The 12,768-nt window shown below is 39.3% G+C and overlaps 1 protein-coding gene across 11 annotated transcripts in view; it reads left to right on the top strand.

Annotated features, from left to right (window-relative positions):
- Positions 1-12,768, top strand: part of MACF1 (microtubule actin crosslinking factor 1) — a 379,780-nt gene that overhangs the window by 37,496 nt on the left and 329,516 nt on the right. The window lies entirely within an intron of this gene.

Raw genomic sequence — 12,768 nt, 5'->3', positions numbered from 1 at the left:
TGGTTTTCGTATTTGTTTTGCTGGCTTGTTTGTTTGTTTTGGGAAGTGCATGAACTGGGAGTTGAACCCGGGTCTCCCACATGGCAGGCGAGAATTCTATCACTGAACTACCCCTGCACCCCCTGAACTTTTTATTATAAAAACACTTCTTTTTTAAAGTACTGTTTTAGGTAGTTGACTCCCTCTTTTTTTGTGGGATGATTTAGCTGCAGACGAACCTGGACCTTTTGAAGATTGTTAAACACTGTAATGTAACTGAGACTGTCTTGGTGGGGAGAATTTTGGTCTGTGGGAATAATGTGGGTTTGGATGTCTGTGCCTTTGTCTTCCTTCAGGTAGATCTTCCTACGTGTTCCATTCCCTGGGTCTGGGAGGGGACTGCCAATGAGGAAAAGTTAGTACACTCATCTCATTGTTTAGGTCAAGTTTCCTGGGTGGGGTTCTCTGGAGCTTCCTGGGAGAGCTGACTCAAGAGTTCTCTTACCTTGTGGTGCTGTTCTTGTTCTTACATGTCATACCAGTTTACTACCTTGGAATTTTGGGCAGTATCATTTGGAGGTGTTAATTTGGGAATGAGGAAAGTAAAAAATATTTTCAGAGGTTTCTTAAGAGTACGATCCTTTCACTGGGTGCTGTGGCTGAGGACAGAAGAATTCTAAGCATATACTCTTCCTTTTTGATGTCACCGATGAACAAAGAAAGGAACTTTTGTGGATAAGAGAACTTTTGCTGCAAAAAGAATTTTTGGGGAAACAGTTGTTTTATAGCCCTCCTTTAGGTGGGAGATATTCAGAAGTTGTATTAGTTCTAACTAGCTAATGACCTTGGACAAGGCTTTTAATCATTGTGACCTTTATAGCAAAGACTAATGATGATTGCCCATCTCTCGCAAATGTAGGGATTCAGGAAACAGAGGGGCTCAGGATTTGATTGGGGGTGGGGAAAGAAAACATTGAACCCCTGCTAGCCAGGCACTGTAGAAATATAAAGCTGTTATGATGATGATTGCTGTTGGCCAACAAGAAAGCCTCAGCCTTTTCTTTGACTTGTCCCCCACACCTACTCACAACCTTGGAGTGGGTGGATGCAGACTTTAAATAATGGGGTCACCTGTAGCCGTTGACACATGTTTCTTGTGGTTTCTGTGGATTTGGCCAAACATTATTTCTTGGCTCTTTTTCCTTCTGTCCATCAGCAAAAGATAGGAAGTTTGTAGAGATGTGTTTTTGTTTAGCATTAGGGCATGCATGGGATGCCTTTATTTTCCCTACATAACTAGTAAATATTCAAACATTCCATAAAATAAGGGTCCAGTCTTGGAAATTCTTAGCTAGGAATTGATTGCAGCTGAGAGGAACTGGGCTTGGCGTAACCCCTTGCATTGAGAACCAAGCTGTCATTTCCCTAAGCATGGCTTGGATCCTGATCAGCTGATTTCCTGTCTCCATAGGGATGTGATTTCTCCCCCTTCCTTCTTTTGGAAGAAATGGATATTTTTTCATTTCCTGTTTGATAGCACATTTCCTTAGTACCAGGAGACACTGACTATAAATCACTAAGTGTGGGAGTAGGAGGGAGGCTGCTTTTCTTTTCAATAGAATGGCTTTCATTTGAGGAATTCAAAGCATATACTAAACCTAAGTTTCCTTGTCCCCCTGGGAGATACACAAGCCCTAGAGGGATTGTACTTAACCCCTTTCCTGGGCTGTGCCTACTTGACTTGCGCGGTGGTAGGTCTGAAAAACTTGGTCTCCCATGGAAACCTACGTGCTCTGGATTCCACTCTTACCACATCCTCTAGTCAGCGTTATTTGTACCTACATCCACTCGGGAACAATTGCTAGTCCCTGGTGGAAGGGACAATATGCTTGAAATGGAACCTGACAGGATGCCCTCTACCTTCTCACCCCTAGCCCTGACCGAACGACACTAGCTGGGACTGGGATCCGACTCTCCTCATTTCCTGTCCTCTGTCCTTCCCACCAGCAGACCCTGTGGCTTCCTCTCTGGGAGAAGGGGGTGGGGAGCTGGTTGGTAACAAGCAGCACCCCCTGTGGCCATGCACAGCAACTTTTGTTTCTTAACCAAGAGCTGCTTGTCCAGTCTGGCCTGTTCCTGATTCATCTGGGAGTGAGAGCAGAGGACTAGAAACGAGGAGTGGGGAGGGAGTAATTGTGAACCATTTTGCTTTTAAGCAGAGCTTTTGCTTAGTTTGGGGACCTGGAATTTAATCTTGCAACATACTAACTCTTTGTTTTTTTTCTTGACCTTGGAGAAGTCCTTAAAAATTTTGACAAAATAGGTCATTGCTTGATTGATTATGAGAACTTTCATTTTGGATTTTGTGGATATTATAAACAGCTTTTCCTAGCTTGCTAGGGTTTTACATGGCTATGTAATTTGCATATTTAAAGTTTTTAGAGATCATCAGAAGAATAACAGTTCTGTATGTGTACTTAGTGGGCAAGTGCTTAACTTTTTTTTTTTCAAGTGCTTAACTTTTAACCTTAATTCTTCCTTTTACTTTTTTTTTTCCTGCATGGTCAGGCTCTGGGATTCGACCTCGGGTCTCCATCATGGCAGGCGAGAATTCTGCCACTGAGCCACTGTTGCCTGTTCTTCCTTTTACTTTTACCTCTGTAGCTGACCATGTGCCTTTTCTTCTTGCTCCAGGGGTATTCTGGTTTGTGGCTATTTTACGGTATCAAGATAAATTTCCCTATAGAGTGGAGAGCAGCATCTTGTAGTAGAAAGGGCATGAGCTTTGGAATTCTAGTTCTGGTATTTACTAGCTGTGTGACCTTGGACAAGCCCTTAACCTCTCTGAATCTTGTATGCTTTTTGTAGTGTATCATTTACAAAATATTGAGGATACCTTTTTTAGTGGCTGAAAACAATTTATTATAATGTTTTATAATTCTTTGGGTTGATTGGTCTGGCTAAGTAGCCTTTTACTGGTCTTGTTTGGAATCTTTCTTGTGATTGTGTCAGATGACGGTGGGGTCTCCTGTCCTTTGGAGACTTGACTTCATTCTCACGTTTGGTGTCTTGGTTCATGGATAGTGACTATCTTGCCTGCTTTTTATATAGGTGAGGTTGATACATAATACTTAGTTTTATATTTTTTGTTACTTATTTTTATTAGTAGACGTCATAATAACAACATAATTATTTTTAATAGTAACAATGTTGGATTGATTCTCTAAGGATTCTCTATCAGAGCTGGGCAGTAGCAGATGAAGTGAGGAAAATAATCCTGGTTTGTGTGCTTACTTCATCTCTCTGAGTTCAAGTTGCAGGATCTTTTTTTTTAACATACTTTTATTGACCAAATCTTCACACACATAGTAGTCATATATGGTGTACAATCAGTGGCCCACAATATTATCACATGTGTATTCATCACCATGATCATTTTTTTTAATATTTGCATCACTCCAGAAAAAGAAATTAAAAAAAGAAAAAACTCATACATCTCATACCTGTTACCCCCCTCCCTTTCATTGACCGCTAGTATTTCCATCTACCCAGTTTATTTTACCCTTTATCCTACCTATTATTTATTTATCCATTTGTTTTTTTACTCATCTGTCCATATCTTGGATAAAAGGAGCATCAGACACAAGGTTTTCACAATCACACAGTCACATTGTAAATTTTATATCTTTATATAGTCATCTTCAAAAATCAAGGCTACTAGAACACAGTGCAACAGTTTCAGGTGGTTCTCTCCAGCCACTCCAATACAGCATTAACTAAAAAGGAATATCTATATAATGCATATGAATAACCTCCAGAATAACCTCTCGACTCTGAAATCTCACAGCCACTGAAACTTTATTTTGTCTCCTTTCTCTCTTCCCCTTTTGGTCAAGAAGGCTTTCTCAATCCCATGATGCTGGGTCTTGGCTCATCCCAGCATGTTGCCAGGGAGATTTACACCCCTGGGAGTCATGTCCCATTGTAGCAGGGAGAGCAGTGAGTTCACCTGCTGTGGCTTAGAGAGAGAGGTCATATCTGAATAACAAATGAGGTTCTCTGGGGGTAACTCTTAAGCATAATTTTAAGTAGTCTTAGCCTATCCTTTGCAGGAATAAGTTTCATAGGGGAGAATCCCAAGATGGATGGCTCAGCCTACTGATGTCGTTGTCCCCACTGCTTGCAAGAATATCAGAAATTCTACAAATGGGGATGTTGAATATTTCCTCTTTTCTCCCCAGTCGTCCAAGGGGACTATGCAAATACTTCTTTATTCACTGCCCAAATTACTCTGGGATATGTCAGGGCATCACGCTAACTTGGACAAACCGACAATATCTCACACTCTATTGGAGATTTGTAGGATCTATTTTCATAGGAGTCTGACAATATGGAGCCTATTTTCCAGAGGGCCTTTACTCTGCCAAGTTCTTGACTTGGCAGATTGTGCTAACCAATACAAAGAGTGCAGACTTGGCAGAATTCTAGGAAAAAAATTATTGGTTGCTAGACTACGTTTTCCCAAGAATAAATTGCTGTGCAGCACCTGTAGTTTTCCAGCTTTGCATCCCTCTGTTTCTTCTCTGCTGTTTTTGTAATGGGACTCTATGTCTTGACATATCTAGACTCTTTTTTCTTTGGATTTTAATATTTTTATTGTAAAAACTTAACATACAAACATGCAAACATTCCATACATGGTATACAATCAGTGGCTCACAATATCATCACATAGCTGTGTATTTATCACCATGGTCATTTTTTGAACATTTGCATCACTTCAGCAAAAGAAAAGAAAAATAACCCTCATACATACCATACCCCTTACCCCTCCCTCTCACTGACCACTAGTATTTCAATCTGCTCAATTTATTTTAGCCTTTGTTCCCCGTTATTTGTTTATTGTTTAATCTATATTTTAACTCATCTGTCCATACCCTAGATAAAGGACACACAGTCACATTGTAAAAGCTACATCATTATACAATCATCTTCAAGAAACAAGGATACTGGAACACAGCTCTACAGTTTCAGTTACTTCCCTCTAGCCTCTCCAATGTACCATAAACTAAAAAGGGGATATCTATATAATGCATAAGAGTAAACTCCAGGTAAACCTCTCGACTCTGAAATCTCTTCGCCTCTGAGACTTTATTTTTTCTCATTTCTCTCTTCCCCTTTTTTGATCGAGAAGGTTTTCTCAATCCCTTGATGCCAGTTCCTGGCTCGTCCCGGGATTTCTGTCCCATGTTGCCAGGGAAATTTACACCCCTGGGAGTCATCTCCCACATTGGGGGTGGGGAGGGCAGTGAGTTCACTTGCCATGTCGGTACAGAAGCAAGGAATGTAAGTATAGGCCAGAGAGAGAGGCCACATCTGAGCAACAAAAGACGTTCTCTGAGGGGTGACTCTTAGGCCTAATTTTAAATAGGCTTAGCCTGTCCTTTCCAGGGATAAGTTTTATAGGGGTGAACCCCAAGATTGAGGGCTTGGCCTGTTGATTTGGTTGTCCCCACATATCTAAACTCTTGATTCATTTTGCTGTGGTTGGACTGGGATTGAGGATGATTTGCTATATAACTATAAGGTAATGAGAACAGTGAGTAGCTAGTTGTGTGCCAGCCTGACTTGCCAGGAGATTATATGTATATATATTTTCATTATGGATAACTGACACAGTTTGAAAGCTACATATTCTCCTCTGGGTTCCTCTGAACCCTGACCTATACCAGGTTGCATATATTGCATATATTGGCAACAGGGGGTCCCATGATGGTGGGAGGGGTGTTCAAGGAGATTGAAGCCTAAAAACATTAGTCAGAGGATCTCGGCAGCTTAGAATGGCTCCCAAAAGTTCTCTCAAAGTTCTAAAGAGAGTACTATCCAGTTATAACTTCTCAGACCTAAGTTAGATTTGGAAAGGTCCAAGAGCCCAGGCTTGTGTGCCCAATGCTTATGCTGGACATACAAGGTAGAGGATAAGGAGAGGCAGCCTCTCCGAACTCCTGAATCCCTATCTGTGGCTCTCCTGTTTTATTTACAGGGGTAAAAGGTGGCTTATGTTGATTTGTCCCCAATCTCCTCTCTGTGCTTAAGAAAGGACTCCTGTGTCATTGAGGTTTTTTCCCTAGTTATGCCATGGATACAGGGACATATCCCCTCCCTATGCTCCCCCAACCCAAATTGGCCTATACTTACATTCCTTGCTTCTGTACTTCTGTTACCTAGGTACCAGTTTTCTTTCAAAAGTTGTTTAGGACAATTTTATGCTGTCAGCAAAGTGTGAGTGAAGTGATTCTAGATTAAATTAAAAAAGATCACATTTACTATAGTCTTTATGATTGTGTAAGTACGTATGACTAAAGAATTATGTTTGTGCTTTGTTAAAGTCAATACAGGAGAGTGTCTAAAATGAATCTGTTTTAGAGAAACAGATTAAATATGAGCGACAGCAGGGGGCACTTGTATGACAGCACAGTAAAGAAAAGCACAAGTGTTCAGTTTTGAATTTTGAACTTTAACTTTTACTTGTTCCTTGAGAAGTTCACCTTTTTCTTTATGCAACTGATGATTAGATTTAAAATATAAATATATTTATTCCCTTTTGATTACAAATGGATGGTTTTCAGAGTTTGTTAAATTTATTTTTCTTACTTCTACGTGCTCTTTGGCAAGCAAGCATACCTAGATTAAAAGTACATTATTTTGGGTGGGCCACGGTGGCTCAGCAGGCAAGAATGCTTGCCTGCCATGCCAGAGGACCTGGGTTTGATTCCTGGTGCCTGCCCATGTAAGAAAAAAAAAATACATCATTTTATTCAACTACCATCAGCATATAAAGCTTTAAAAGTTTGAAACAGTCTATTAGAAGCCTCAATTTCTGTATCAACGAATTTGTACTGTACTATATTATGTTACCTATTTTATGTTAGGATTTTGCTGAAATACTTTATTGTTCAAAAACAATGAGGAAAAATGACAAAACAAAGTAAAAAAGATGAGTGTACCTCATATTGTATTTGAATAGTGGTACCAAGAAACACTTGGAAAAGTGGCTGAGAGGGTTGAACTCTTTCTACTTCATTATGGAGTCATAGCTTTCTCTTATTTTAATAATATTGAAAGTTCCTAAAGGCTAAAACAATCTTTATGAGCTGTCTCTCTCTTTTTCTCTCTCTCTTGAATTCCTAATGAGAAGCTTTGATGAAGAATAACAGTATCATTTTCAAATTGGCCCTTGTACAAACTACGTAATTATAGGTATTCCATGTACCATATGATATAGCTGGCTCTTCATCATCCCATGAAAATGGAGCACAGGGTGTGCTGAATACTTCAAATTCACAAATAAATCCTAAAACTAATTTCAACCATTTTATCATTTACTCCCACTTAAATCACCCAAGATTTTAATACCGGGGGAAAAACCTAGATTTTTCCCTATCTTTTAAATATTATTCCCATAATTGACGTTGCAGCTAATGTCTTGCTCTGCGTTCTCTGTGCTTTCCTGCCTCTGTGCCTTTGTTGATGCTGTTTCCTCTACCTGGCTTGGCCCCACCCCCTTCATTTCTACATCTCATTTCTTCTTCCATTTCCATCTCAAATGTTACTTTCTTCGTGGAGCCTTTCCTGATCACCTCAGGTAAATGTTCTATCTTCCTGAGCGCAAATAAGATTGTTAAAAGACGTCCGCTTAAAATACCAGTAATAATAATTGACTGTATTCACACAGCTTTTTATAAAATGCTTTCACATATGTTAGCTTTTTTGAGCCTCAAGATAGTTTCTCATTCCTGTTCTATAGCTGAGGAAACTGAAGCCCAAGGTCAGGTGTCTTGCCTAAAGTTACACAACTGGAATTGAATCTAAATCTTATGACTACAAACCCTATGCACTTAACACCGAACAATGCTGTCTTATGATTCTTATCACTTACTACTGTGTAGTATAGTTTCTTGTGTAAATGTCATATCTAACTCACTACTTTGTACTGTCCTAAAAGAAAAGGTTAATGCCTTATTGGAGTTTTGTCTCATGTATTTCTTAGCCCAGAATATTACATATGCTATGGCATCAGGACACATTTGTTGAAAGGTTGAAGATGAGTGATGGATATGCTGATGAATGCATGTGCTTAGCACAATGCCTGGGCCATAAATGTCTAATGGACATCTGTTGAATTTTATTGTAAAATGGATCAAAGACCATATAGTTAATAAGAGGTGACACTTAAGTGGTACTTACTAAGTGCCATGCACTGTTATAAATACTTTACATGATAGTAACTCATTTAGTCCTCACAGCTACTATGTAAGGTAGGTACTATTTTTATCTTTGTTTTACGCTTGATGAAACTGAAGAACAGAAAGGCTAAGTGACAAGGCCACACAGCTGGTAAGCAGCAGAGCTAGGTTTCACATGGGTAGGCCGTCTGACTGTGGAATCTGTATTTGCACTCTTATCCATTAGGCCAAAATCAGTTGTTCAGGTTATTTTTACACTATTAAGTTCCTCTTGGGCCCCTCTATGTCTTGAATGTTCAAATAAAGAGAAGCAGAAGCAGCATAGCTCGTGAATATGTTGTAAAGCAATGATTCTCAAACTTTAGTTTGCATCAGAATCACCTGGAAGGGCTTGTTAAAACAGATTGTTTTTAGTTTTTTTTTTTTTTTAAGATGTTATGTTAAAAGCTGCACCCCTAATTTCTGAGTCAGTAGATTGAGATAGGGCTTGAGAATTTGTATTTCTAACAAGTTTCTAGGTAATGTGGATGCTGCTGGTCCAGGAATCACTAGTGTAGGGTATAGGGCTCTCAAGTTCGGCTGCCAGGGTTTGAATCTCAGTTTGCCATTTGCTAACTGAATTTGGGCAAGATTTTAAACCTTTCTGTGCTTTAGTTTTCTCAAATGTAAAGTGATTCTATTGATAGCACCTGCATCAAAAAATGCTTATGGGGATTGAATGAAATAATAGACATAAAGTGTTTCGACCAGTGCTTGGCTCATAGGAAGCATGTTGTATTAGCAACAATAATGATAAGATGTGGTTCCTTCTTTTGTAGATTTTAGAGTCTAGTTATAAAGATTACTAAATCTAATGGATAATATTAAATGGCGTGAAATCAAGTATTTGTGTTTCTGACTCTAAAGTACCTTGGATTTGGGGAGGTGAAGTCTGTGGCAGGGTGGGCAGGAGGAGGAGATGTGTATGGGGCTAGAAAATATTGGAAATTTTATAGTCAGAGCTTAAAAAGGTTGGTAGTATCAACCTTTTGTTTTACAACCAGAGAATTTGAGGCACAGAAAGAGATATACACACTGTTTGCCAAAGTGGTAACTAACTCCTTTTCCTAGTCTTCTTTCTTAGACTGGTATCTGGTCTGAAGGTGAAATTTTCTGACTGTGTTTACCCTTTGTTGGGAACAATGGCTAAGGAAGTGGTTTGCTACTGGCTTCTGAAGCTGAGATCTGCAGCCTTTATCCTTCACAGCTGCTTCACATACTTCTGATTCTTGCTGAGAAAGGCAGTTGTTAGGCTTGGAAGTCTTCAGATTCCAGAGCCAGCTGGACAGCTGACCCTCTGGCAGCTATTCCTCAAATTGCCAGCCCTCTGTTCCTCATCTCCCTATATCCCTTCTTCTTGACTTTGAAGCAATATCCTGTGCTCTGTGAACTAGCCAGCTAGGGGTTGGAGGAGGTATTTTAGGGGGGAGAATTCTGGATGAATAAAATATTTGGGTCCAAGAACAAGTTGTACCCGGTTTAAAAAGTTTAACCCCTTTATTGGGTGTGCTTAAATGACAGCTTACGTGCTAAGAATGTACCTCTAGCTCATGGGTAGCAAGCAAGTGGCTATTTCTGGGTGTCCTAAGAAAATATTTGGGAGTATGAGTGGGGAGAAGTTCAGGCAGTTCCATTTATGGTTGAGCAATGCTTGGTATTCTACAGAAGGGACTATAGGGACAGTGGGGAAGAGTTAAGCATTCTGATTGTTCACCTCTTGCTCCCTTCATTCAGGGACGATTAGGGGCATCTCATTAGCCATCAGAATGGAACAAGTAGTTTCTGGACCCACATGAACCTCAGATCCACATTCTAGGTGTCTTCTGCTTTCTCAGCTTTCTGAGTTCCCACCTAGGAGTGGCAGTAGTCAGGTTGCCGCCTGGAGCACCTGGAGCACTCTTGGCATGATACACTGTTGATTACGTCTCCTATCAAGAGTAATCCAAGAATACATCTTGGGCCTCAGCAGGTCTGCTGAAGAGAGAGGCTGAGTCTCAGCTCCCCCTTTAGCTTGTTCCACAAGGCACTGACCTACTTTGCAGGGAAAATTAAGTGTTTGTGAGCAAAGGAAGGTGGTGACCCTGGTGAAGGTGAACCACAGCTGCAATAAACAAACATTTGGAGCTACTTTTTCCATCTCACTCAGCAGGGTCCATCTCAGTCCAAATGGATTGGCAGACCAGGCTGATGTTAAGGCCAAAATCCAGCTGTTTGTCCAGATAGCCACCAACTCTTGATTTCCTACTTTTTCTGTCAATGTATTTTAATCTAAGATATTATTGGTCAGAATTATTTTACTCTTTGTCTTTTGGAAGGAAGATTTGAAGGAAGTTGAGACTTTGGCAATAAATCAATGAAATAAATCAACAGCCCCTTTTGGTGACAATGTTCTTGTTTATTTGTAGCCTCTCTGAGAGGATCTGCATCTTTTTCTTTGTGTATGAGACTATGATAATCAGCTGAATGGGAGACTAGATCTTTTGGGAGTTAGTTGCTTGTTTGGGCTTTCCTTTTTTTTATGAGGCAAGGGCTAGATTCAGTTTTTGTCTGATGTGAGTTCATTTTCCTGCTTCTGTCCTAGATGTCACTTACCTTATGAGCAGAGACCATCTTCCATTGTTGAATATAATTATTATGCTCTAGTTGTTGTCCTTTACTAAGGTTGCTTTAACCCTGGAGGAAGGATCCAGTGCCCTGAGAAGGACAGTGACTCTTATCCTACATCGGCTGGTTCCAGATCCCTGAGGTGAGGGAATTACCAAACTAGTAATTAGACAGTTTCATAAACTTTTATTTTCAGTAACTCTGCATATGTGATAAGACCCTTAATCTCCTAGTTGATAAAAAGAAAACTTACTGTTGCTGTACCCAGAGATCAAAATCAAATCTTAAATTTCAGAAAGGAAGAAGCTTAGAAGAGCTCCTTGCCACTCCCTCATTGGAATTCTTCCCTTTTAACAACCTTTGAAGTGTCAGTCCTATTTTTTTTTGAAACAATCCATTTTTTAAAAAATTTTTTGATTTATGATACATAACCGTATACAAACACATTCTTACCATATGATCATTCCGTTCTTGTTATATAATCAGTAACTCACAATATCATCACATAGTTGTATATTCATCATCACGATCATTTCTTAGCACATTTGCATCAATTCAGAAAAGGAAATAAAAAGAAAACAGAAAAAAATTCGTACATACTATACCCCTTACCCCTCCCTTTCATTGGTCACTAGCATTTCAATCTACTAAATTTGTTTTAATACAACAGCCCATTTTTTTATTCAGATAGAATCACATTTAACAATCAGGATCATATGGCGTAAAAACATCTGGGTTTTTGTCTCAGACTGATGAGATGGATAGTTTGTTGTCAGCAGCCATTAAAATAATGTATTATTTTAGTTATATTATTATACATTATTTTATGTAAAACAATGTATTCTTTAGTGTTATTAAAATAATACTCTTGATCCAAGAGCAGCAAGAACTGGACCAGATGAAGAGAAAGGATACCACAAGCAATTCATTTTTTTTTCATAATCTAATATACATTACATTTTGTTAAATGAAACGTCTCTTATGAAACTGTTCTATTCTGTAAATGGAACAAACTGGATTGAAAAAAGCAGTGAATATAAGGAGAATTGTGACACATTCTACCTCAGTCCCCATACTCAATAGTCTTATTGTTTTAGAATATATTGTAAAATGAAGTTAAACCCAAGTCTCATCCCAGTGTTGAGTTCACCTGATAAATCCCTATAATATTCCTTTCTATGCCCCTGCAAACAGAAATACTACTTCTGAGGGATTCACTGTCCTTTGTTACCCATTATTGTGGTACAGAAGCTGATACTGTAGCTTCAGAAGGTTACTCGGTGTTTATGGAGTTAATAGAATCCTTTATGCTTCTCCCTAAAGAAGGAAAATTAAGAAAATCCGTTCTTTTGCATGCCATTTATTTGACAATCTTCCCACTCCCTACCTTCTCTCCTAGCCCATGCACTAACTTGATTTAAACAAAGTTTGAGATTCAGTTCTCTGAAGGATCCAGATTCTAAAGAATGAGCCTGGGATTTGAGGCTAGCCATACTTCTACCTTTTTGGTCTTTCCTTCCCCCACTCTTCCACCCTACTTAAACTCTAGTTCGAATAGTTTACAAACTAGTCTCCAAACTGGGTTCATGTATTCCTTCCATCATTTTGTTGCTCACATTATTTTCCTACCTTGGAAAAACCGCCTCCCTTCCATGTCCATTAAGCATTTACTCGTCCAAATTTTACTTTGCTTTCAAGACCCAGCAGAAAAGTTCAACTCCTCATGTAGACTTTCCTAAGACTACTTTAACTTCTAGGAAACAATGTACACTTGGTGGTAGAGAACAGCCATCTGTGACACAACACGGTCATAGCATTGAGAGCAAATGCAAAGTACATAATGCTAACATAACTTTGTCTGTCTTGTAGAATTTAAGATCTAAGTGAGTAAGGCCTGTATG

This window comes from Tamandua tetradactyla, chromosome 2 (genome assembly GCF_023851605.1).
Source record: "Tamandua tetradactyla isolate mTamTet1 chromosome 2, mTamTet1.pri, whole genome shotgun sequence".
In the NCBI taxonomy this organism is placed as follows: domain Eukaryota; kingdom Metazoa; phylum Chordata; class Mammalia; order Pilosa; family Myrmecophagidae; genus Tamandua; species Tamandua tetradactyla.
The sequence above is the reverse complement of the archived record's forward strand: the minus strand, read 5'-3'. Positions and strand labels throughout refer to the sequence as shown.